Genomic DNA, 25,338 nt, shown 5'->3' on the forward strand with positions numbered 1-25,338 from the left:
AGAGGGAGCATGCGATGCTTGATCACATCAACCTTGGAAACACTTCCAACACATATCGTCATCTCACCTTTAGCTAGTCTCCGTTTATTCCGCAGCTTTTATTTCGAGTTGCTAACACTTAGCAACCGAACCGGAATCTAATACCCTGGTGCTGCTAGGAGTACTAGTAAAGTACACATTCATATAACGTATATCCAATATACTTCTGTCGACCTTGCCTGCCTTCTCATCTACCAAGTATCTAGGGTAGTACTGCTTCAGTGACCGTTCCCCTCATTACAGAAGCACTTAGTCTCGGGTTTGGGTTCAACCTTGGGATTCTTCACTAGAGCAGCAAATGATTTGCTGTTTCATGAAGTATCCCTTTTGCCCTTGCCCTTCTAGAAACTAGTGGTTTTACTAACCATCAACAATTGATGCTCCTTCTTGATTTCTACTTTCACAGTGTCAAACATCGCGAGTTGCTCAAGGATCATCATCTATCCTTGATATGTTATAGTTCATCACGAAGCTCTAATAGCTTGGTGGCAGTGACTATGGAGAACCATCACTATCTCATCTGGAAGATTAACTCCCACTCGATTCAAGCGATTGTGGCACTCAGACAATCTGAGCACACGTTCAACGATTGAGCTTTTCTCCCTTAGTTTGCAGGCTTAAGAAACTTGTCAGAGGTCTCATACCTCTTGACGTGGGCACTGGTCTGAAATCCCAATTTCAGTCTTCGGAACATCTCATATGTTCTGCGACGTTTCAAAAACGTCTTTGGTGCCACAATTCTAAACCGTTAGCAATACGCACTGAACTATCACGTAGTCATCAAAACGTGTATGTCAGATGTTTCGTAACATCTACAGACGACGCTGAGGTTCAGCACACCGAGCGGTGCACTAAGGACATAAGCCTTCTGTGCAGCAATGAGGACACTCCTCAGTTTACGGACCCAGTCCGCATAATTGCTACTATTAACTTTCAACTAAATTTTCTCTAGGAACATATCTTAAACAGTAGAACTAAAGCGCAAGCTATGACATAATTTGCAAAGACCTTTTGACTATGTTCATGATAATGAAGTTCATCTGATTATTGAACTCCCACTCAGATAGACATCCCTCTAGTCATCTAAGTGATACATGATCCGAGTCAAACTAGGCTGTGTCCGATCATCACGTGAGACGGACTAGTCATCATCGGTGAACATCTCCATGTTGATCGTATCTGCTATACGACTCATGTTCGACCTTTCGGTCTCTTGTGTTCCGAGGCCATGTCTGTACATGCTAGGCTCGTCAAGTCAACCTAAGTGTTTCGCATGTGTTCCGAGGCCATGTCTGTACATGCTAGGCTCGTCAACACCCGTTGTATTCGAACGTTAGAATCTATCACACCCGATCATCACGTGGTGCTTCGAAACAACGAATCTTCGCAACGGTGCACAGTTAGGGGGAACACCTCTCTTGAAATTTTAGTGAGGGATCATTTTATTTATGCTACCGTCGTTCTAAGCAAATAAGATGCAAACATGACAAACATCACATGCAAATCATAAAGTGACGTGATATGGCCAATATCATCTTGCGCCTTTGATCTCCATCTTCGAGGCGCGGCATGATCACCTTCGTCACCGGCATGACACCATGATCTCCATCATCATGATCTCCATCATTGTGTCTTCATGAAGTTGTCTCGCCAACTATTACTTCTACTACTATGGCTAACAGTTTGCAATAAAGTAAAGTAATTACATGGCGTTTTCATTGACACGCAGGTCATACAATAAATTAAGACAACTCCTATGGCTCCTGCCGATTGTCATACTCATCGACATGCAAGTCGTGATTCCTATTACAAGAACATGATCAATCTCATACATCACATATATCATTCATCACATCCTTTTGGCCACATCACATCACATCACATAGCATACCCTGCAAAAACAAGTTAGACGTCCTCTAATTGTTGTTGCATGTTTTACGTGGCTGCTATGGGTTTCTAGCAAGAACGTTTCTTACCTACGCAAAAACCACAACATGATATGCCAATTTCTATTTACCCTTCATAAGGACCCTTTTCATCGAATCCGTTCCGACTAAAGTGGGAGAGACAGACACCCGCTAGCCACCTTATGCAACTAGTGCATCTCAGTCGGTGGAACCTGTCTCACGTAAGCGTACGTGTAAGGTCGGTCCGGGCCACTTCATCCCACAATGCCGCCGAAACAAGATAAGACTAGTAGCGGCAAGAAGAATTGGCAACATCTACGCCCACAACTGCTTTGTGTTCTACTCGTGCACAGAAACTACGCATAGACCTAGCTCATGATGCCACTATTGGGGAACGTAGCAGAAATTCAAAATTTTCTACGCATCACCAAGATCAATCTATGGAGTAATCTAGCAACGAGGGGAAGGGGAGTTCATCTACATACCCTTGTAGATCGCGATGCGGAAGCGTTGCAAGAACGCGGATGAATGAGTCGTACTCGTAGCGATTCAGATCGCGGTTGATTCCGATCTAAGCGCCGAACCACGACGCCTCCGCGTTCAACACACGTGCAGCCCGGTGACATCTCCCACGCCTTGATCCAGCAAGGAGAGAGGGAGAGGTTGGGGAAGACTCCATCCAGTAGCAGGACGACGGCGTGGTGGTGATGGAGGAGCGTGGCAATCCTGCAGGGCTTCGCCAAGCACCGCGGGAGAGGAGGAGGAAGAGAGGTAGGGCTGCGCCAAGAGAGACAGGAAAACTCATGTGTTGGGCAGCCCTAGACCTCAACTATATATGGGGGGGGGGGGCTGCGCCCCCTCTAGGGTTCCCACCCCAAGGGGTGGCGGCCAGCCCTAGATCCCATCTAGGGGGGCTGCCAAGGGGAGGAGAAGGGGGGCGCCACTAGGGTGGGCCTTAAGGCCCATCTGGACCTAGGGTTTGCCCCCTCCCACTCTCCAATGCGCCTTGGGCCTTGGTGGCGGGCGCACCAGCCCACCTGGGGCTGGTCCCCTCCCACACATGGCCCACGCAGCCTTCTGGGGCTGGTGGCCCCACTTGGTGGACCCCCGGGACCCTCCCGGTGGTCCCGGTACATTACCGATAGCACCTGAAACTTTTCTGGTGACCAAAACAGGACTTCCCATATATAAATCTTTACCTCCGGACCATTCCGGAACTCCTCGTGACATTCGGGATCTCATCCGGGACTCCGAACAACATTCGGTAACCATGTATATCTATTCCCTATAACCCTAGCGTCATCGAACCTTAAGTGTGTAGACCCTACGGGTTCGGGAACCATGCAGACATGACCGAGACGTTCTCTGGTCAATAACCAACAGCGGGATCTGGATACCCATGTTGGCTCCCACATGTTCCACGATGATCTCATCGGATGAACCACGATGTTGGGGATTCAATCAATCCCGTATACAATTCCCTTTGTCTATCGGTATGTTACTTGCCCGAGATTCGATCGTCGGTATCCCGATACCTTGTTCAATCTCGTTACCGGCAAGTCTCTTTACTCGTTCCGTAACTCACATCATCCCGTGATCAACTCCCTGGTCACATTGTGCACATTATGATGATGTCCTACCGCGTGGGCCTAGAGATACCTCTCTGTTTACACGGAGTGACAAATCCCAGTCTTGATTCGTGCCAACCCAACAGACACTTTCGGAGATACCTGTAGTGCACCTTTATAGCCACCCAGTTACGTTGTGACGTTTGGTACACCCAAAGCATTCCTACGGTATCCGGGAGTTGCACAATCTCATGGTCTAAGGAAATGATACTTGACATTAGAAAAGCTCTCAGCAAACGAACTACACGATCTTGTGCTAGGCTTAGGATTGGGTCTTGTCCATCACATCATTCTCCTAATGATGTGATCCCGTTATCAACGACATCCAATGTCCATGGTCAGGAAACCGTAACCATCTATTGATCAACGAGCTAGTCAACTAGAGGCTTACTAGGGACATGGTGTTGTCTATGTATCCACACATGTATCTGAGTTTCCTATCAATACAATTCTAGCATGGATAATAGACGATTGTCATGAACAAGGAAATATAATAATAACCAATTCATTATTGCCTCTAGGGCATATTTCCAACACTACTATGATTGTGCCTTGGTTTATCCAAAGGAGCACCTCAGTAGAGAAAGCCGAAAACTGACTGTCATGATGCGGCGAGAGCCGGTCAGCTGTTCGGAGGTTGCAAATCGTTGGAGATTTCTTCCGCATTACGCGAAGGATTGGTACTTCCCGATCAGACGACTATAGCACCTTAGTTCGGATACTAGGGGATGCGCCCATGTTTTTATTGTCGCACTCCTATGGCTAAGTGAGGGCGTTACAGCCGCATAGTCTGGTTGCCTGGTTCGTTGCGCTAAACAACTCCTTCAAGGACCATGTAATTGGATCAAGATTGTTTAGATTCCATCCCGAACACCCCCGTACTACCTACGTGGGGGCAGAAGCCGACGACTGGTTAACCCTCAGATTTCATACAATACGGCCGCATAGGAAGTAAAATTTTAAAAACATAACAAGCATTATATTGCATAAACAACTTGTTTTATACAAGGCAAAGGGAGCTCAAGTACATTCACTCAAAGATAATGTCTTTCGCACAGTGATCCGCAACAATGCGGGACACCTCTAGGACACCATCAAAATACATCTCGGGTCGGCGATGCTCTGATACGTCTCCGACGTATCTATAATTTTTGATTGCTCCATGCTATTGTATTATCTATTTTGGATGTTAATGGGTTTTATTTTACACTTTTATATAATTTTTGGGACTAACCTACTAATCGGAGGCCCAACCCAAATTGTGTTCTTTTGCCTATTTTAGGGTTTCGAAGAAAAGGGATATCAAACGGAGTCCAAACGGAATGAAACCTTCGGGAACGTGATTTTCTCAACAAACGTGATCCAGGAGACTTGGAGTAGGCGTCAAGAAACAACGGAGGAAGGCACGAGGCAGGGGCGCGCCTACCCCCCTGGGCGCGCCCTCCACCCTCGTGGGCCCCTCGTTGCTCCACCGACGTACTTCTTCCTCCTATATAAGTCCACGTACCCCCAAACATCCAGGAGCACCACGAAAACCTAATTCCACCGCCGCAACCTTCTGTACCCGAGAGATCCCATCTTGGGGCCTTTTCCGGAGCTCCACCGGAGGGGGCATTGATCACGGAGGGCCTCTACATCAACTCCATGGCCTCTCCGGTGATGTGTGAGTAGTTTACTTCAGACCTACGGGTCCATAGTTATTAGCTAGATGGCTTCTTCTCTCTCTTTGGATCTCAATACAAAGTTCTCCTCGATCTTCTTGGAGATCTATTCGATGTCATCTTCTTTGCGGTGTGTTTGTCGAGATTTGATGAATTGTGGGTTTATGATCCAGATTATCTATGAACAATATTTGATTCTCCTCTGAATTCTTTTATGTATGGTTTATCTTTGCAAGTCTTTTCGAATTATCAGTTTGGTTTGGCCTACTAGATTGAACTTTCTTGCAATGGGAGAAGTGCTTAGCTTTGGGTTCAATCTTGCGGTGCTTGATCCCAGTGACAGAAAGGGAACCGACACGTATTGTATTGTTGCCATCGAGGATAAAAAGATGGGGTTTATATCATATTGCATGAGTTTATCCCTCTACAACATGTCATCTTACTTAAAGCATTACTCTGTTCTTATGAACTTAATACTCTAGATGCATGCTGGATAGCGGTCGATGTGTGGAGTAATAGTAGTAGATGCAGAATCGTTTCGGTCTACTTGTCTCGGACGTGATGCCTATATACATGATCATACCTAGATATTCTCATAATTATTCGCTTTTCTATCAATTGCTCGACAGTAATTCATTTACCCACCGTAATACTTATGCTCTTGAGAGAAGCCACTAGTGAAACCTATGGCCCCCGGGTCTATCTTCCATCATATTAATCTTCCAATACTTAGTTATTTCCTTTGCCGTTTATTTTACTTTGCACCTTTATTTCTCTTTATCGTAAAAATACCAAAAATATTATCTTATCATATCTATCAGATCTCACTCTCGTAAGTGACCGTGAAGGGATTGAAAACCCCTTTATCACGTTGGTTGCGAGGTTCTTATTTGTTTGTGTAGGTGCGTGGGACTTGAGCATGATCTCCTACTGGATTGATACCTTGGTTCTCAAAAACTGAGGGAAATACTTACGCTACTTTACTGCATCACCCTTTCCTCTTCGAGGGAAAACCAACTCAGTGCTCAAGAGGTTGCAAGAAGGATTTCTGGCACCGTTGCCGGGGAGATTCGCGCCAAGTCAAGTCAAGATTTGACTCCCAACAACGAGCCATTATTGGCACCGTTGCCGGAGTCTACGCACAAGTCAAGACATACCAAGTACCCATCACAAACTCTTATCCCTCGCATTACATTTTTGCCATTTGCCTCTCGTTTTCCTCTCCCCCACTTCACCCTTGCCGTTTTATTCGCCCTCTCTTTCCGTTCCCCTTCTCTTTTTCTATTTGCCTTTTTGCCCATTTCTTGTTTGCTTGTGTGTTGGATTGCTTGCTTGTCACGATGGCTCAAGATAATACTAAATTGTGTGACTTTGCCAATACCAACAATAATGATTTTATTAGCACTCCGATTGCTCCTCTTACCGATGCCGAATCTTGTGAAATTAATACTGCTTTGCTGAATCTTGTCATGAAAGATCCGTTTTCTGGCCTTCCTAGTGAAGATGCCGCTACCCATCTAAACAACTTTATTGATTTGTGTGATATGCAAAAGAAGAAAGATGTGGATAATGATATTGTTAAATTGAAGTTGTTTCCGTTTTCGCTTAGAGATCGTGCTAAAGCTTGGTTTTCATCTTTGCCTAAAAATAGTATTGATTCATGGAATAAGTGCAAAGATGCTTTTATCTCTAAGTATTTTCCTCCCGCTAAGATCATCTCTCTTAGAAACAATATTATGAATTTTAAGCAACTTGATCATGAACATGTTGCACAATCTTGGGAGAGGATGAAATCAATGATACGTAATTTCCCATCACATGGTTTGAATTTATGGATGATTATACAAAATTTTCATGCCAGGTTGAATTTTGCTTCTAGAAATCTTTTAGATTCGGCCGCGGGAGGCACTTTTATGGAAATCACTTTAGGAGAAGCTACCAAACTCCTAGATAATATTATGGTTAATTATTCTCAATGGCACACTGAAAGATCTACTAGTAAAAAAGTTCATGCAATTGAAGAGATTAATGTTTTGAGTGGAAAGATGGATGAACTTATGAGATTGTTTGCTAATAAGAGTGCTCCTACTGATTCTAATGATATGCCTTTGTCTACTTTGATTGAGAATAATAATGAATCTATGGATGTGAATTTTGTTGGTAGGAACAATTTTGGTAATAACGCGTATAGAGGTAATTTCAATTCTAGGCCATTTCCTAGTAATTCCTCTAATAATTATGGTAATTCCTACAACAATTCTTATGGAAACTTTAATAAGATGCCCTCTGATTTTGAATCTAATATTAAAGAATTTATTAGTTCGCAAAAGAGTTTCAATGCTTTGATTGAAGAAAAATTGCTTAAGATTGACTTGGCTAGGAACGTTGATAGAATTTCTCTTGATGTTGATTCTTTGAAACATAGATCTATTCCACCTAAGCATGATATCAGTGAGTCTCTCAAAGCCATGAGAATTTTCATTGATGAGTGCAAAGAAAGAACCGCTAGGATGCGTGCTAAGAAAGATTGCTTTGTGAAAGCGTGTTCTTCTAGTTTTCATGATAATAAGGATGAAGATCTAAAAGTTATTGATGTGTTCCCTATTAAATCTTTGTTTTGCAATATGAATCTTGATAATGATGGGACTGAAGATGGGCCACCTTTACCTAGAAGGCATTCCAAAAATTCGGAGTTTTTAGATCTTGATGCAAAAATTGATAAAAGTGGGATTGAAGAGATTAAAACTTTAAATAACAATGAACCCACTATCTTGGATTTCAAGGGATTTAATTATGATAATTGCTCTTTGATAGATTGTATTTCCTTGTTGCAATCCGTTCTAAATTCTCCTCATGCTTATAGTCAAAATAAAGCTTTTACTAAACATATCGTTGATGCTTTGATGCAATCTTATGAAGAAAAACTTGAGTTGGAAGTTTCTATCCCTAGAAAACTTTATGATGAGTGGGAACCTACAATAGAAATTAAAATTAAAGATCATGAGTGTTATGCTTTGTGTGATTTGGGTGCTAGTGTTTCCACGATTCCAAAAACCTTATGTGATTTGCTAGGTTTCCGTGATTTTGATGATTGTTCTTTAAACTTGCACCTTGCGGATTCCACTATTAAGAAACTATGGGAAGAATTAATGATGTTCTTATTGTTGCAAATAGGAACTATGTGCCCGTAGATTTCATTGTTCTTGACATAGATTGCAATCCTTCGTGTCCTATTATTCTTGGTAGACCTTTCCTTAGAACGATTGGTGCAATTATTGATATGAAGGAAGGGAATATTAGATTCCAATTTCTGTTAAGGAAAGGCATGGAACACTTCCCTAGAAAGAAAATTAAATTACCATATGAATCTATTATGAGAGCCACTTATGGATGTTGGCGAACGTAGTAATTTCAAAAAAAATTCCTACGCACACGCAAGATCATGGTGATGCATAGCAACGAGAGGGGAGAGTGTTGTCCACGTACCCTCGTAGACCGAAACCGGAAGCGTTAGGACAACACGGTTGATGTACTCGTACGTCTTCACGATCCGACCGATCAAGTACCGAACGCACGGCACCTCCGAGTTCAGCACACGTTCAGCCCGATGACGTCCCTCGAACTCCGATCCAGCCGAGTGTTGAGGGAGAGTTCTTCAGCACGACGGCGTGGTGAAGATGATGATGTTCTACCGACGCAGGGCTTCGCCTAAGCACCGCTACAGTATTATCGAGGTGGGCTATGGTGGAGGGGGCACCGCACACGGCTAAAAGATCAAACGATCAATTGTTGTGTCTAGGGTGCCCCCCTGCCCCCATATATAAAGGAGCAAGGGGGGAGGTGCGGCTGGCCAGGAGGAGGCGCGCCAGGAGGAGTCCTACTCCCACCGGGAGTAGGACTCCCTCCCTTCCTTGTTGGACTAGGAGAAGAGAGGGAAGGAGAGAGGGGGAAAGGAAAGGGGGGGCGCCGCCCCCCCCCCTCCTTGTCCAATTCGGACTTGGGGGGAGGGGCGCGCGGCTGCCCCTTGGCCGCCTCTCCTCTTCTACCAATTGGGCCCATGAGGCCCAATAGCCTCCGGGGGGTTCCGGTAACCCCCCGGTACTCCGGTATATATCTGATAACCCCCCGGGACCATTCTGGTGTCTGAATATAGTCATCCAATATATCAATCTTCATGTCTCGACCATTTCGAGACTCCTCGTCATCTCCGTGATCACATCTGGGACTCCGAACAACCTTCGGTACATCAAAACATATAAACTCATAATATAACTGTCATCGAAACGTTAAGCGTGCGGACCCTACGGGTTCGAGAACTATGTAAACATGACCGAGACACGTCTCCGCTCAATAACCAATAGCGGAACCTGGATGCTCATATTGGCTCACACATATTCTACGAAGATCTTTATCGGTCAGACCGCATAACAACATACGTTGTTCCCTTTGTCATCGGTATGTTACTTGCCGAAGATTCGATCGTCGGTATCTCAATACCTAGTTCAATCTCGTTACCAGCAAGTCTCTTTACTCGTTCCGTAATACATCATCCCACAACTAACTCATTAGTTGCAATGCTTGCAAGTCTTAAGTGACGTGCATTACCGAGAGGGCCCAGAGATACCTCTCCGACAATCGGAGTGACAAATCCTAATCTCGAAATATGCCAACCCAACAAGTACCCTTGGAGACACCTGTAGAGCACCTTTATAATCACCCACTTACGTTGTGACGTTTGGTAGCACACAAAGTGTTCCTCCGGTAAACGGGTGTTGCATAATCTCATAGTCATAGGAACATGTATAAGTCATGAAGAAAGCAATAGCAACATACTAAACGATCGAGTGCTAAGCTATCGGAATGGGTCAAGTCAATCACATCATTCTCCTAATGATGTGATCCCGTTAACCAAATGACAACTCATGTCTATGGCTAGGGAACATAACCATCTTTGATCAACGAGCTAGTCAAGTAGAGGCATACTAGTGACACTCTGTTTGTCTATGTATTCACACAAGTATTATGTTTCCGGTTAATACAATTCTAGCATGAATAATAAACATTTATCATGATATAAGGAAATAAATAATAACTTTATTATTGCCTCTAGGGCATATTTCCTTCTGTCTCCCACTTGCACTAGAGTCAATAATCTAGATTACAGAGTAATGATTCTAACACCCATGGAGCCTTGGTGCTGATCATGTTTTGCTCGTGGAAGAGGCTTAGTCAACGGGTCTGCAACATTCAGATCCGTATGTATCTTGCAAATTTCTATGTCTCCCACCTGGACTAAATCCCGGACGGAATGGAAGCGTCTCTTGATGTGCTTGGTTCTCTTGTGAAATCTGGATTCCTTCGCCAAGGCAATTGCACCAGTATTGTCACAAAAGATTTTCATTACCCGATGCACTAGGTATGACACCTAGATCGGATATGAACTCCTTCATCTAGACTCCTTCATTTGCTGCTTTCGAAGCAGCTATGTACTCTGCTTCACATGTAGATCCCGCCACGACGCTTTGTTTAGAACTGCACCAACTGACAGCTCCACCGTTCAATGTAAACACGTATCCGGCTTGCGATTTGGAATCGTCCGGATCAGTGTCAAAGCTTGCATCAACGTAACCATTTACGATGAGCTCTTTGTCACCTACATAAACGAGAAACATATCCTTAGTCTTTTTCAGGTATTTCAGGATGTTCTTGACCGCTGTCCAGTGATCCACTCCTGGATTACTTTGGTACCTCCCTGCTAAACTTATAGCAAGGCACACATCAGGTCTGGTACACAGCATTGCATACATGATAGAGCCTATGGCTGAAGCATAGGGAACATCTTTCATCTTCTCTCTATCTTCTGCAGTGGTCGAGCATTGAGTCTTACTCAACTTCTCACCTTGTAACACAGGCAAGAACCCTTTCTTTGCTTGATCCATTTTGAACTTCTTCAAAACTTTGTCAATGTATGTGCTTTGTGAAAGTACAATTAAGCGTCTTGATCTATCTCTATAGATCTTGATGCCCAATATATACGCAGCTTCACCGAGGTCTTTCATTGAAAAACTCTTATTCAAGTATCCCTTTATGCTATTCAGAAATTCTATATCATTTCAATCAGCAATATGTCATCCACATATAATATTAGAAATGCAACCGATCTCCCACTCACTTTCTTGTAAATACAGGCTTCTCCAAAAGTCTGTACAAAATCAAATGTTTTGATCACACTATCAAAGCATTTATTGCAACTCCGAGAGGCTTGCACCAGTCCATAAATGGATCACTGGAGCTTGCACACTTTGTTAGCTCCCTTTGGATCGACAAAACCTTTCGGTTGCATCATATACAACTCTTTTTCCAGAAATCCATTCAGGAATGCAGTTTTGACATCCATTTGCCAAATTTCATAATCATAAAATGCGGCAATTGCTAACATGATAACAGACTTAAGCATCGCTACGGGTGAGAAGGTCTCATCGTAGTCAATCCCTTGAGCTTGTCGAAAACCTTTTGCAACAAGTCGAGCTTTATAGACAGTAACATTACCGTCAGCGTCACTCTTCTTCTTGAAGATCCATTTATTCTAAATGGTTTGCCAATCATCGGGCAAGTCAACCAAAGTCCACACATTGTTCTCATACATGGATCCCATCTCAGATTTCATGGCCTCAAGCCATTTTGTGGAATCTGGGCTCACCATCGCTTCTTCATGGTCTAGTAACATAACCTCCAGAACAGGATTACCCTACCACTCTGGTGCGGATCTTACTCTGGTTGACCTACGAGGTTCAGTAACAACTTGATCTGAAGTTCCATGATCCTCATCATTAACTTCCTCACTAATTGGTGTAGGCATCGCAGAAACCGGTTTCTGCTATGAATTACTTTCCAATAAGGGAGCAGGGACAATTACCTCATCAAGTTCTACTTTCCTCCCACTCACTTCTTTCGAGACAAACTCCTTCTCCAGAAAGATTCCGAATTTAGCGACAAAAGTCTTGCCTTCGGATCTGTGATAGAAGGTGTACCCAACAGTCTCCTTTGGGTATCCTATGAAGACACATTTCTCGGATTTGGGTTCGAGCTTATCAGGTTGAAGTTTTTTCACATAAGCATCGCAGCCCCAAACTTTAAGAAACGACAACTTTGGTTTCTTGCCAAACCACAGTTCATAAGGTGTCGTCTCAACGGATTTTGATGGTGCCCTATTTAACGTGAATGCGGCCATCTCTAAAGCATAACCCCAAAACGATAGCGGTAAATCAGTAAGAGACATCATAGATCGCACCATATCTAGTAGAGTACGATTACGACGTTCGGACACACCATTACGTTGTGGTGTTCCGGGTGGCGTGAGTTGCGAAACTATTCCGCATTGTTTCAAATGAAGACCAAACTCATAACTCAAAATTCTCCTCCACGATCAGATCGTAGAAACTTTATTTTCTTGTTACGATGATTTTCAACTTCACTCTGAAATTCTTTGAACTTTTCAAATGTTTCAGACTTATGTTTCATTAAGTAGATATACCCATATCTGCTTAAATAATCTGTGAAGGTGAGAAAATAACGATATCCGCCACGAGCCTCAACATTCATCGGACCACAACATCTGTATGTATGATTTCCAACAAATCTGTTGCTCTCTCCATAGTTCCGGAGAACGGTGTTTTAGTCATCTTGCCCATGAGGCACGGTTCGCAAGTACCAAGTGATTCATAATCAAGTGGTTCCAAAAGTCCATCAGTATGGAGTTTCTTCATGCGCTTTACACCAATATGACCAAAACGGCAGTGCCACAAATAAGTTGCACTATCATTATCAACTTTGTATCTTTTGGCTTCATTATTATGAATATGTGTATCACTACTATCGAGATTCAACAAAAATAGACCACTCTTCAAGTGTGCATGACCATAAAAGATATTACTCGTATAAATAGAACAACCATTATTCTCTGATTTAAATGAATAACCGTCTCGCATCAAACAAGATCCAGATATAATGTTCATGCTTAACGCTGGCACCAAATAACAATTATTTAGGTCTAAAACTAATCCCGAAGGTAGATGTAGAGGTAGCGTGCCGACCGCGATCACATCGACTTTGGAACCATTTCCCACGCGCATCGTCACCTCGTCCTTAGCCAATCTTCGCTTAATCGTAGCCCCTGTTTCGAGCTGCAAATATTAGCAACAGAACCAGTATCAAATACCCAGGTGGTACTGCGAGCATTAGTAAGGTACACATCAATAACATGTATATCACATATACCTTTGTTCACCTTGCCATCCTTCTTATCCGCCAAATACTTGGGGCAGTTCCGCTTCCAGTGACCAGTCTGCTTGCAGTAGAAGCACTCAGTCTCAGGCTTAGGTCCAGACTTGGGTTTCTTCTCCTGAACAGCAACTTGCTTGTTGTTCTTCTTGAAGTTCCTCTTCTTCTTCCCTTTGCCCTTTTTCTTGAAACTGGTGGTCTTATTGACCATCAATACTTGATGCTCCTTTTTGATTTCTACCTCTGCAGCCTTTAGCATTGCGAAGAGCTCGGGAATCGTCTTATCCATCCCTTGCATGTTATAGTTCATCACGAAGCTCTTGTAGCTTGGTGGCAGTGATTGGAGAATTCTGTCAATGACGCTATCATCCGAAGATTAACTCCCAGTTGAATCAAGTGATTATTATACCCAGACATTTTGAGTATGTGCTCACTGACAGAACTATTCTCCTCCATCTTGCAGCTGTAGAACTTATTGGAGACTTCATATCTCTCAATTCGGGCATTTGCTTGAAATATTAACTTCAACTCCTGGAACATCTCATATGCTCCATGACGTTCAAAACGTCGTTGAAGTCCCGGTTCTAAGCCATAAAGCATGGCACATTGAACTATCGAGTAGTCATCAACTTTGCTCTGCCAGACGTTCTTAACGTCGTCAGTTGCTCGGCAGCAGGCCTGGCACCCAGCGGTGCTTCCAGGACGTAATTCTTCTATGCAGCAATGAGGATAATCCTCAAGTTACGGACCCAGTCCGTTTAATTGCTACCATCATCTTTCAACTTTGCTTTCTCAAGGAACGCACTAAAATTCAACGGAACAATAGCACGGGCCATCTATCTACAATCAACATAGACAAGCAAGATACTATCAGGTACTAAGTTCATGATAAATTTAAGTTCAGTTAATCATATTACTTAAGAACTCCCACTTAGATAGACATCCCTCTAATCCTCTCAGTGATCACGTGATCCATATCAACTAAACCATGTCCGATCATCACGTGAGATGGAGTAGTTTCAACAGTGAACATCACTATGTTGATCATATCTACTATATGATTCACGCTCGACCTTTCGGTCTCCGTGTTCCGAGGCCATATCTGTTATATGCTAGGCTCGTCAAGTTTAACCTGAGTATTCCGCGTGTGCAACTGTTTTGCACCCGTTGTATTTGAACGTAGAGCCTATCACACCCGATCATCACGTGGTGTCTCAGCACGAAGAACTTTCGCAACGGTGCATACTCAGGGAGAACACTTATACTTTGATAATTTAGTGAGGGATCATCTTATAATGCTACAGTCAATCAAAGCAAGATAAGATGCATAAAAGATAAACATCACATGCAATCAATATAAGTGATATGATATGGCCATCATCATCTTGTGCTTGTGATCTCCATCTTCGAAGCACCGTCATGATCACCATCATCACCGGCGCGACACCTTGATCTTCATCGTAGCATCGTTGTCGTCTCGCCAATCTTATGCTTCTACGACTATCGCTACCGCTTAGTGATAAAGTAAAGCATTACAGGGCGATTGCATTGCATACAATAAAGCGACAACCATATGGCTCCTGCCAGTTGCCGATAACTCGGTTACAAAACATGATCATCTCATACAATAAAATTTAGCATCATGTCTTGACCATATCACATCACAACATGCCCTGCAAAAACAAGTTAGACGTCATCTACTTTGTTGTTGCAAATTTTACGTGGCTGCTACGGGCTTAGCAAGAACCGTTCTTACCTACGCATCAAAACCACAACGATAGTTTGTCAAGTTGGTGCTGTTTTAACCTTCGCAAGCACCGGGCGTAGCCACACTCGGTTCAACTAAAGTTGGAGAAACTGACACCCGCCAGCCACCTGTGTGCAAAGCACGTCGCTAGAACCAGTCTCGCGTAAGCGTACGCGTAATGTCGGTCCGGTCCGCTTCATCCAACAATACCGCCAAACCAAATTATGACATGCTGGTAAGCAGTATGACTTATATCACCCACAACTCACTTGTGTTCTACTCGTGCATATAACATCAACGCATAAAACCAGGCTCGGATGCCACTGTTGGGGAACGTAGTAATTTCAAAAAAATTCCTACGCACACGCAAGATCATGGTGATGCATAGCAACGAGAGGGGAGAGTGTTGTCCACGTACCCTCGTAGACCGAAAGCGGAAGCGTTAGCACAACGCGGTTGATGTAGTCGTACGTCTTCACGATCCGACCGATCAAGTACCGAACGCACGGCACCTCCGAGTTCAGCACACGTTCAGCCCGATGACGTCCCTCGAACTCCGATCCAGCTGAGTGTCGAGGGAGAGTTTCGTCAGCACGATGGCGTGGTGACAATGATGATGTTCTACCGACGCAGGGCTTCGCCTAAGCACCGCTACAGTATTATCGAGGTGGACTATGGTGGAGGGGGGCACCGCACACGGCTAAAAGATCAAACGATCAATTGTTGTGTCTAGGGTGCCCCCCTGCCCCCGTATATAAAGGAGCAAGGGGGGAGGTGCGGCCGGCCAGGAGGAGGCGCGCCAGGAGGAGTCCTACTCCCACCGGGAGTAGGACTCCCTCCCTTCCTTGTTGGACTAGGAGAGGAGAGGAAAGGAGAGGGGGGCGCCGCCCCCCTCCTTGTCCAATTCGGACATGGGGGAGGGGCGCGCGGCTGCCCCTTGGCCGCCTCTCCTCTTCCACCAATTGGGCCCATGAGGCCCAATAGCCTTCGGGGGGTTCCGTAACCCCCCGGTACTCCGGTATATATCTGATAACCCCCGGAACAATTCCGGTGTCCGAATATAGTCATCCAATATATCAATCTTCATGTCTCGACCATTTTGAGACTCCTCGTCATGTCCGTGATCACATCCGGGACTCCGAACAACCTTCGGTACATCAAAACATATAAACTCATAATATAACTGTCATCGAAACGTTAAGCGTGCGGACCCTACGGGTTCAAGAACTATGTAGACATGACCGAGACACGTCTCCGGTCAATAACCAATAGCGGAACCTGGATGCTCATATTGGCTCCCACATATTCTACGAAGATCTTTATCGGTCAGACCGCATAACAACATACGTTGTTCCCTTTGTCATCGGTATGTTACTTGCCTGAGATTCGATCGTCGGTATCTCAATACCTAGTTCAATCTCGTTACCGGCAAGTCTCTTTACTCGTTCCGTAATACATCATCCCACAACTAGCTCATTAGTTGCAATGCTTGCAAGGCTTAAGTGATGTGCATTACCGAGAGGGCCCAGAGATACCTCTCCGACAATCGGAGTGACAAATCCTAATCTCGAAATATGCCAACCCAACAAGTACCTTTGGAGACACCTGTAGAGCACCTTTATAATCATCCAGTTATGTTGTGACGTTTGGTAGCACACAAAGTGTTCCTCCGGTAAACGGGAGTTGCATAATCTCATAGTCATAGGAACATGTATAAGTCATGAAGAAAGCAATAGCAACATACTAAACGATTGAGTGCTAAGCTAACGGGATGGGTCAAGTCAATCACATCATTCTCCTAATGATGTGATCCCGTTAATCAAATGACAACTCATGTCTATGGCTAGGAAACATAACCATCTTTGATCAACGAGCTAGTCAGGTAGAGGCATACTAGTGACACTCTGTTTGTCTATGTATTCACACAAGTATTATGTTTCTGGTTAATACAATTCTAGCATGAATAATAAACATTTATCATGATATAAGGAAATAAATAATAACTTTATTATTTCCTCTAGGTCATATTTCCTTCAATGGATTGCCTACCAAAGATGGCAATACCTAGATCTATCCTTGCTTTTATGCCTAGCTAGGGGTGTTAAACGATAGCGCTTGTTGGGAGGCAACCCAATTTTATTTTTATTCCTTGCTTTTTGTTCCTGTTTAGTAATAAATAATTTATCTAGACTTTGTTTTGGTTATGTTTTTTGTGTTTAATTAGTGTTTGTGCAAAGTAGAACCGTTGAGAAGACTTGGGGAAAGTCTTTTTGATCTTGCTGTAAAAAACAGAAAATTTAGCGCTCATGAGAATTGCTGCCATTTTTATTTGGAAAGTGCTATTTAGTTAATTATTTTTGCAGATGATTAATAGATAAATTCCTCACGTCCAGAAATTTATTTTAGAATTTTTGGGGTTCCAGAAGTTTGCGTTAGCTACAGATTACTACAGACTGTTCTGTTTTTGACAGATTCTGTTTTTCGTGTGTTGTTTGCTTATTTTGATGAATCCATGGCTAGTAAAAGAGTTTATAAACCATAGAGAAGTTGGAATACAGTAGTTTTAACACCAATATAAATTAATAATGAGTTCATTACAGTACCTTGAAGTGGTGTTTTGTTTTCTTTCGCTAATGGAGCTCACGAGATTTTCTATTTTGAGTTTTCTGTTGTGAAGTTTTCAAGTTTTGGGTCAAGATTTGATGGATTATGGAACAAGGAGTGGCAAGAGCCTAAGCTTGGGGATTCCCATGGCACCCCAAGGTAAAATTCAAGGATACCAAAAAGCCTAAGCTTGGGGATGCCCCGGAAAGCATCCCCTCTTTCGTCTTCGTCTATCGGTAACTTTACTTGGAGCTATATTTTTATTCACCACATGATATGTGTTTTGCTTGGAGCGTCTTGTATGATTTGAGTCTTTGCTTTTTAGTTTACCACAATCATCCTTGCTGTACACACCTTTTGAGAGAGACTCACATGATTTGAAATTTATCAGAATACTCTATGTGCTTCACTTATATCTTTTGAGCTATATAATTTTTGCTCTAGTGCTTCACTTATATCTTTTAGAGCACGGTGATGGTTTTGTTCTATAGAAACTATTGTTCTCTCATGCTTCACTTATATTATTTTGAGAGTCCTTTAGAACAACATGGCAATAATAAAAACTTTCATACAAGTGCATTGAATACTATGAGAAGTTTGATACTTGATAACTGTTTTGAGATATGGAGATGTTGATATTAGAGTCATGCTAGTTGAGTAGTTGTGAATTTGAGAAATACTTGTGTTAAAGTTTGTGATTCCCGTAGCATGCACGTATGGTGAACCGTTATGTGATGAAGTCGGAGCATGATTTATTTATTGATTGTCTTCCTTATGAGTGGCAGTCGGGGACGAGCGATTGTCTTTTCCTACCAATCTATCCCCCTAGGAGCATGCGCGCAATACTTTGTTTCGATAATTAATAGATCTTTGCAATAAGTATGTGAGTTCTTTATGACTAATGTTGAGTCCATGGATTATACGCACTCTCACCCTTCCACCATTGCTAGCCTCTCTAGTATCGGGCAAGTTTCGCCGGTACCATAAACCCACCATATACCTTCCTGAAAACAGCCACCATACCTACCTATTATGGCATTTCCATAGCCATTCCAAGATATATTGCCATGCAACTTTCCATCGTTCCGTTATTATGACACGTTTCATCATTGTCATATTGCTTGCATGATCATGTAGTTGACATCGTATTTGTGGCAAAGCCACCGTTCATAATTTTCATACATGTCACTCATGCATCATTGCACATCCCGGTAGACCGCCGGAGGCATTCACATAGAGTCATATTTTGTTCTAAGTATCGAGTTGTAATTTTTGAGTTGTAAGTAAATAAAGTGTGATGATCATCATTCTTAGAGCATTGTCCCAGTGAGGAAAGGATGATGGAGACTATGATTCCCCCACAAGTCGGGATGAGACTCCAGACGAAAAAAAAAGAGGCCAAAAAGAAAAGAAAAAAAGAAGGCCCAAAGAAAAAAAGGGAGAAAAAAGAAAATGAGAGAAAAAGAGAGAAGGGACAATGCTACTATCCTTTTTCCACACTTGTGCTTCAAAGTAGCACCATGATCTTCATGATAGAGAGTCTCCTATGATATCACTTTCATATACTAGTGGGAATTCTTTCATTATAGAACTTGGCTTGTATATTCCAATGATGGGCTTCCTTAAAATGCCCTAGGTCTTCATGAGCAAGCAAGTTGGATGCACACCCACTTAGTTTCTTTTGTTGAGCTTTCATATACTCATAGCTCTGGTGCATCCGTTCTTTGGCAATCCCTACTCACTCACATTGATATCTATTAATGGGCATCTCCATAGCTCTTTGATACGCCTAGTTGATGTGAGACTATCTTCTCCATTTTGTCTTCTCCACAACCACCATTCTATTCCACATATAGTGCTATATCCATGGCTCACGCTCATATATTGCGTGAAGATTGAAAAAGTTTGAGAACATCAAAAGTATGAAACAATTGCTTGGCTTGTCATCAGGGTTGTGCATGATTTAAATATTTTGTGTGGTGAAGATAGAGCATAGCCAGACTATATGATTTTGTAGGGTTAACTTTCTTCGGCCATGTTATTTTGAGAAGACATGATTGCTTAGTTAGTATGCTTGAAGTACTATTATTTTTATGTCAATATTAAACTTTTATCTTCAATATTTCGGATCTGAACATTCATGCCACAATAAAGAAAAATTACATTGAGAAATATGTTAGAAAGCATTCCACATCAAAAATTCTTTTTTATCATTTACCTACTCGAGGACGAGCAGGAATTAAGCTTGGGGATGCTTGATACGTCTCCAACGTATCTATAATTTTTGATTTCTCCATGCTATTATATTATCTATTTTGGATGTTAATGGGCTTTATTTTACACTTTCATATCATTTTTGGGACTAACCTACTAATCGGAGGCCCAGCCCAAATTCCTGTTTTTTGCCTATTTTAGGGTTTCAAAGAAAAGGAATATCAAACGGAGTCCAAACGGAATGAAACCTTCGGGAACGTGATTTTCTCAACAAATGTGATCCAGGAGACTTGGAGTAGGCATCAAGAAACAACGGAGGAAGGCACGAGGCAGGGGGGCACGCCTACCCCCTGGGCGCGCCCTCCACCCTCGTGGGCCCCTCGTTGCTCCACCGACGTACTTCTTCCTCCTATATAAGTCCACGTACCCCCCAAACATCCAGGAGCACCACGAAAACTTAATTCCACCACCGCAACCTTCTGTACCCGAGAGATCCCATCTTGGGGCCTTTTCCGGAACTCCACCGGAGGGGGCATTGATCACGGAGGGCCTCTACATCAACTCCATGGCCTCTCCGGTGATGTGTGAGTAGTTTACTTCACACCTACGGGTCCATAGTTATTAGCTAGATGGCTTCTTCTCTCTCTTTGGATCTCAATACAAAGTTCTCCTCGATCTTCTTGGAGATCTATTCGATGTAATATTTTTTTGCGGTGTGTTTGTCGAGATCCGATGAATTGTGGGTTTATGATCCAGATTATCTATGAAAAATATTTGATTCTCCTCTGAATTCTTTTATGTATGATTGGTTTATCTTTGCAAGTCTCTTCGAATTATCAGTTTGGTTTGGCCTACTAGATTGATCTTTCTTGCAATGGGAGAAGTGCTTAGCTTTGGGTTCAATCTTGCGGTGCTCGATCCCAGTGACAGAAAGGGAACCGACACGTATTGTATTGTTTCCATCGAGGATAAAAAGATGGGGTTTATATCATATTGCATGAGTTTATCCCTCTACATCATGTCATCTTACTTAAAGCATTACTCTGTTCTTATGAACTTAATACTCTAGATGCATGCTGGATAGCGGTTGATGTGTGGAGTAATAGTAGTAGATGCAGAATCGTTTCGGTCTACTTGTCTCGGGCGTGATGCCTATATACATGATCATACCTAGATATTCTCATAATTATTCGCTTTTCTATCAATTGCTCGACAGTAATTCGTTTACCCACCGTAATACTTATGCTCTTAAGAGAAGCCACTAGTGAAACCTATGGCCCCCGGGTCTATCTTCCATCATATTAATCTTCCAATACTTAGTTATTTCCTTTGCCGTTTATTTTACTTTGCATCTTTATTTTATTTTATCATAAAAATACCAAAAATATTATCTTATCATATCTATCAGATCTCACTCTCGTAAGTGACCGTGAAGGGATTGCAACCCCTTTATCGCGTTGGTTGCGAGGTTCTTATTTGTTTGTGTAGGTGCGTGGGAGTTGAGCGTGATCTCCTACTGGATTGATACCTTGGTTCTCAAAAACTGAGGGAAATACTTACGCTACTTTACTGCATCACCTTTCCTCTTCAAGGGAAAACCAACGCAGTGCTCAAGAGGTAGCATGCTCCTTGCCCTCAGGTGGCCCCTCAGTCATTACCTTCTTGGCATCCATCTTCGCCCAGTTCGTTTTGACGTGGGCAAAGGCCATCCGTGCACCTTCGATGCAGACCGACCGCTTTATCACCTCAAGCCGGGGGCAGGCATCAACAAGCCGCTTCACAAGTCCGTAGTAGTTGCTAGGTATCGGTGCAGCAGGCCATAGTTGGACTATCAGCTCCTTCATGGCTAGCTCGGCCGCCTTGTGCAGCTCGACCAGCTGTTTCAGCTGGTCACTGAAGGACACCGGATGTTTGGGTCCAAGATATTGGGACCAGAACAGCTTCTCCGTCGAACTCCCTTCCTTGGCTCGATAGAACTCGGCAGCATCTGATACGCTGCGCGGCAAATTCGTAAACGCCCTTGGAGAGCCCCAAATTTGGGTAAGTAAAAGGAATGCTTCCTCCACAGACTTGCTTTGCATACCGAAAGCCTTACCTGCCGCGATCTCCCGAGCTGCCAGGATTTGTTGAAGGGCGCTCTGGGCTTCGGCTCGAGCCTCATGCGTGCTCTGGAGGGCCTTCGCAAGTTCATACGCTTGCGTCTTAGAATCACGCTCCAAGGACTCACACTTCTTGACGGCGTCCTGGAGCTCTTGTTGAACCTCGCCGACCCGGGCCTCGTGCTTCTCGCGCGCGGTGTGTTCCTTGGCCGCTTTGTTCTCGGCCTTCTCTAATGCCTTCTTAAGAGCCGCCACCTCGGTCGTGGTCCCTAATAAAGTTCATGGCACTTTAGTCAAGCACGAACCATTCATTCTTCCTAAACATACACGCAGGTCACTGCATACCTTTGCTGTCCTCCAGCTGCTTCTTCACGAGGCCAAGCTCTTTCTCGGCCCGCTCCAGGTTCTGCTTCAGTCCGGAGACCTCCGCAGTGTGAGCAGCAGCAGCCAGCAGCGACGCCTGCTTAATCACAAAGACATATTATGTTAGACTCCTGCGAAGATTATTTTGATCCCCTGTTCGGCTTTTCCTTTCCGGACACCGAACAGCGCATCAGGGGCTACTGTCCACATTGTGATATTTTTTCTACAGTGGTTACCTCAAAGCATGTTAAAAGGCTAGTGCAGGCATCGGTCAGTCCGCTTTTGGCGGACTAAACCTTTTCGAGCACCGTACCCATAAGGATATGGTGCTCATCCACAATGGAGGCGCCTCGCAGCGCCTCCAGAAGATTATCCGGTGCCTCTGGTTGGACAGAGGTCACCGATGGAACAGGCACACTTCCTCCTTTCGGGGAAGGCCATTCGCTGGACTCCGGAGCCATGTAGGTCTCCGGAACGGTATCCGGCTGAGGGCCGATGGGAATTTGGCCCCCATTGCCAGTCTCCATGGGGGCTTTCTCCCCCATGTGTCCCACAGCCGAGGAGTCATCCTGCGGCGCCACCTTAATGATTTCCGGAATCTCCCCCTGGTCGGGGAAGATCCTTTGGGACGCCACCTCGTCATCACCCTTGGGTGAGGCAGAATGAGCGGGCGGCGGAGACATGCTAGCCATCTCCTTTGAGTCTAGCGAATCCTCTGTCGAGGATCGCGGGGAGCCGTCGCGGGCCGGACTGCAATGGCATAGTTTAAACATGTTAATATTATAAACTGGAAAGGCCAGGTATTGGGAGGAGCATAGGGTTTTGGTGCTTACGAGGCAGACCGAGGCTTGGTCCAGGGCATTCGCTCCGGACTGCTTTCAGCATCCCGTGCGAAGTTATCCGCAAGGGAGCCCTTCACCCTCTTGGGCGCCTTCGCCTCCAGATTCGTGGGGGCCTCTCTTTTCTTCTTTCCCCCCTTTGGGGGGAAGTCGCCTTCTGCTTCCTCCTCGCCGTCGTCTTCGGCGACGGAAGAGTCAGTCTCGTCTTCAGACGACTTGTCCGAGGCACCCTTCCGGCGAAGACCGCTCCTGCTGACTTTGGCCGTCTTCTTGGCCTTCTTCTCCGGCACGTCATAAGGCGCCGGAAATAGCATCTTTGTTAGGAGTGGGGTTTCTTCATCTTCGGGAAGTGGAGCAGCAGCAGCCAACAGCGACGCCCGCTATGTCAATCCAGGCCTGAAAATTGATAGTAAGGCTTAGACTTCTTCCCAAAATATGCCAGTAAAGGCTATACCTTGAATATGTGAGAAAACTTACCGGATTGGCCTGGCGCTTTAAGATGAGCCCACGATCTTCGGTCGTGGGCGGTGGTGTCTCGCCGGCCTTGAAGAGCACTTTCCAGATATCTTCGTGCGTTGTGCCGAAGAGCTCTGTAGCGTCTGGTGCTTGGCTGGATCGAATTCCCACAAATAGCAAGTTCGGCGTTGGCACGGAAGGATCCGGCGAATGAGCATACCTGGATCACGTTTACGAGTTTGATCCTCTTGGTTATCATATTCTGAACGCACGTTTGGAGCCCGGTCAGCTCGCTTGAAGAGCCCCAGGCGAGGCCCTTCTTTTGCCAGGAGGTGAGCCGCAGCGGAGATCCGGATCGAAATTCGGGGGCCGCCGCCCAATTGGTGTCACGCGGCTCGGTGATGTAGAGCCACCCCGACTGCCACCCCTTCACCGTCTCCACAAAGGAGCCTTCAAGCCATGTAATGTTGGGCATCTTGCCCACCATGGCACCTCCGCACTCTGCCTGTTGGCCTCTCACCACCTTTGTCTTTACATTGAAAGTCTTCAGCCATAGGCCGAAGTGAGGTGGGATACGGACGAAGGCCTCGCAAACGACTATAAAGGACGAGATGTTGAGGACAAAGTTGGGGGCTAGATCATGGAAGTCTAGCCCGTAGTAAAACATCAGTCCGCGGACAAAAGGGTGGAGAGGGAATCCCAGCCCACAGACGAAATGTGCGAGAAATACAACCCTCTCATGGGGCTCTGGGGTAGGGACGATCTGTCCTTTGGCCGGGAGACGGTGAGCGATCTCCTTGGCCAGGTATCCGGCCCCTCGAAGCTCCTTGATGTCTTTCTTCTTGACTAAAGAAGCCATCCACTTGCCACCAGCTCCGGATCCGGACATGGTTGGAGTGTTTTCTCTCGAGTGGGAAACAGATGAGGACTTGGGCGTTGGAGCTCAAGAGTGGAAAGGCAGGAAGAAGGTGTGGGGGAAGAAGGGGGAATCTTATCTCCTTATAAGGGCAGTGAATATTGAACGCCACTCCACTCGCATCAAAGTTCGCCTGCTCCCAAGGGCTATGTAAAACGGCACGGTTGGGCACGCCCGTATTGATGAGAATCCCATAATAAGGGGACACGATCTCTGCTTTGACAAGACGTGCCAATGGCAACCGCGTCTCGAAACGTGGAGCGGCAGGCAAAAACGGTTTGAAATTATGACTGGATGGACGTGATGTCATGTTGTAAAAGTTGTCAGCGGATTGGACTTGTGTATTATTATATTCTCTCTACGGTTGTGTGTTACAGGTCCGGACACGATCAATTCGTCCGAAGACTATTTTGGAGTTCGGAAGGAGGAACCCGCCTTGCAATGCCTAAGACAGCACTACGCGCCGGATACCTTGTCATTGAAGTCAGGTTCAGGGGCTACTGAGGGAGCCCTGGACTAAGGGGTCCTCGGGCGTCCGGCCTGTTGGCTATGGGTCGCACTGATCGGCTGTGAAGATACGGAGAC

The sequence above is a fragment of the Aegilops tauschii genome, chromosome 6 (genome assembly GCF_002575655.3).
Source record: "Aegilops tauschii subsp. strangulata cultivar AL8/78 chromosome 6, Aet v6.0, whole genome shotgun sequence".
Taxonomy (NCBI): Eukaryota; Viridiplantae; Streptophyta; class Magnoliopsida; order Poales; family Poaceae; genus Aegilops; species Aegilops tauschii.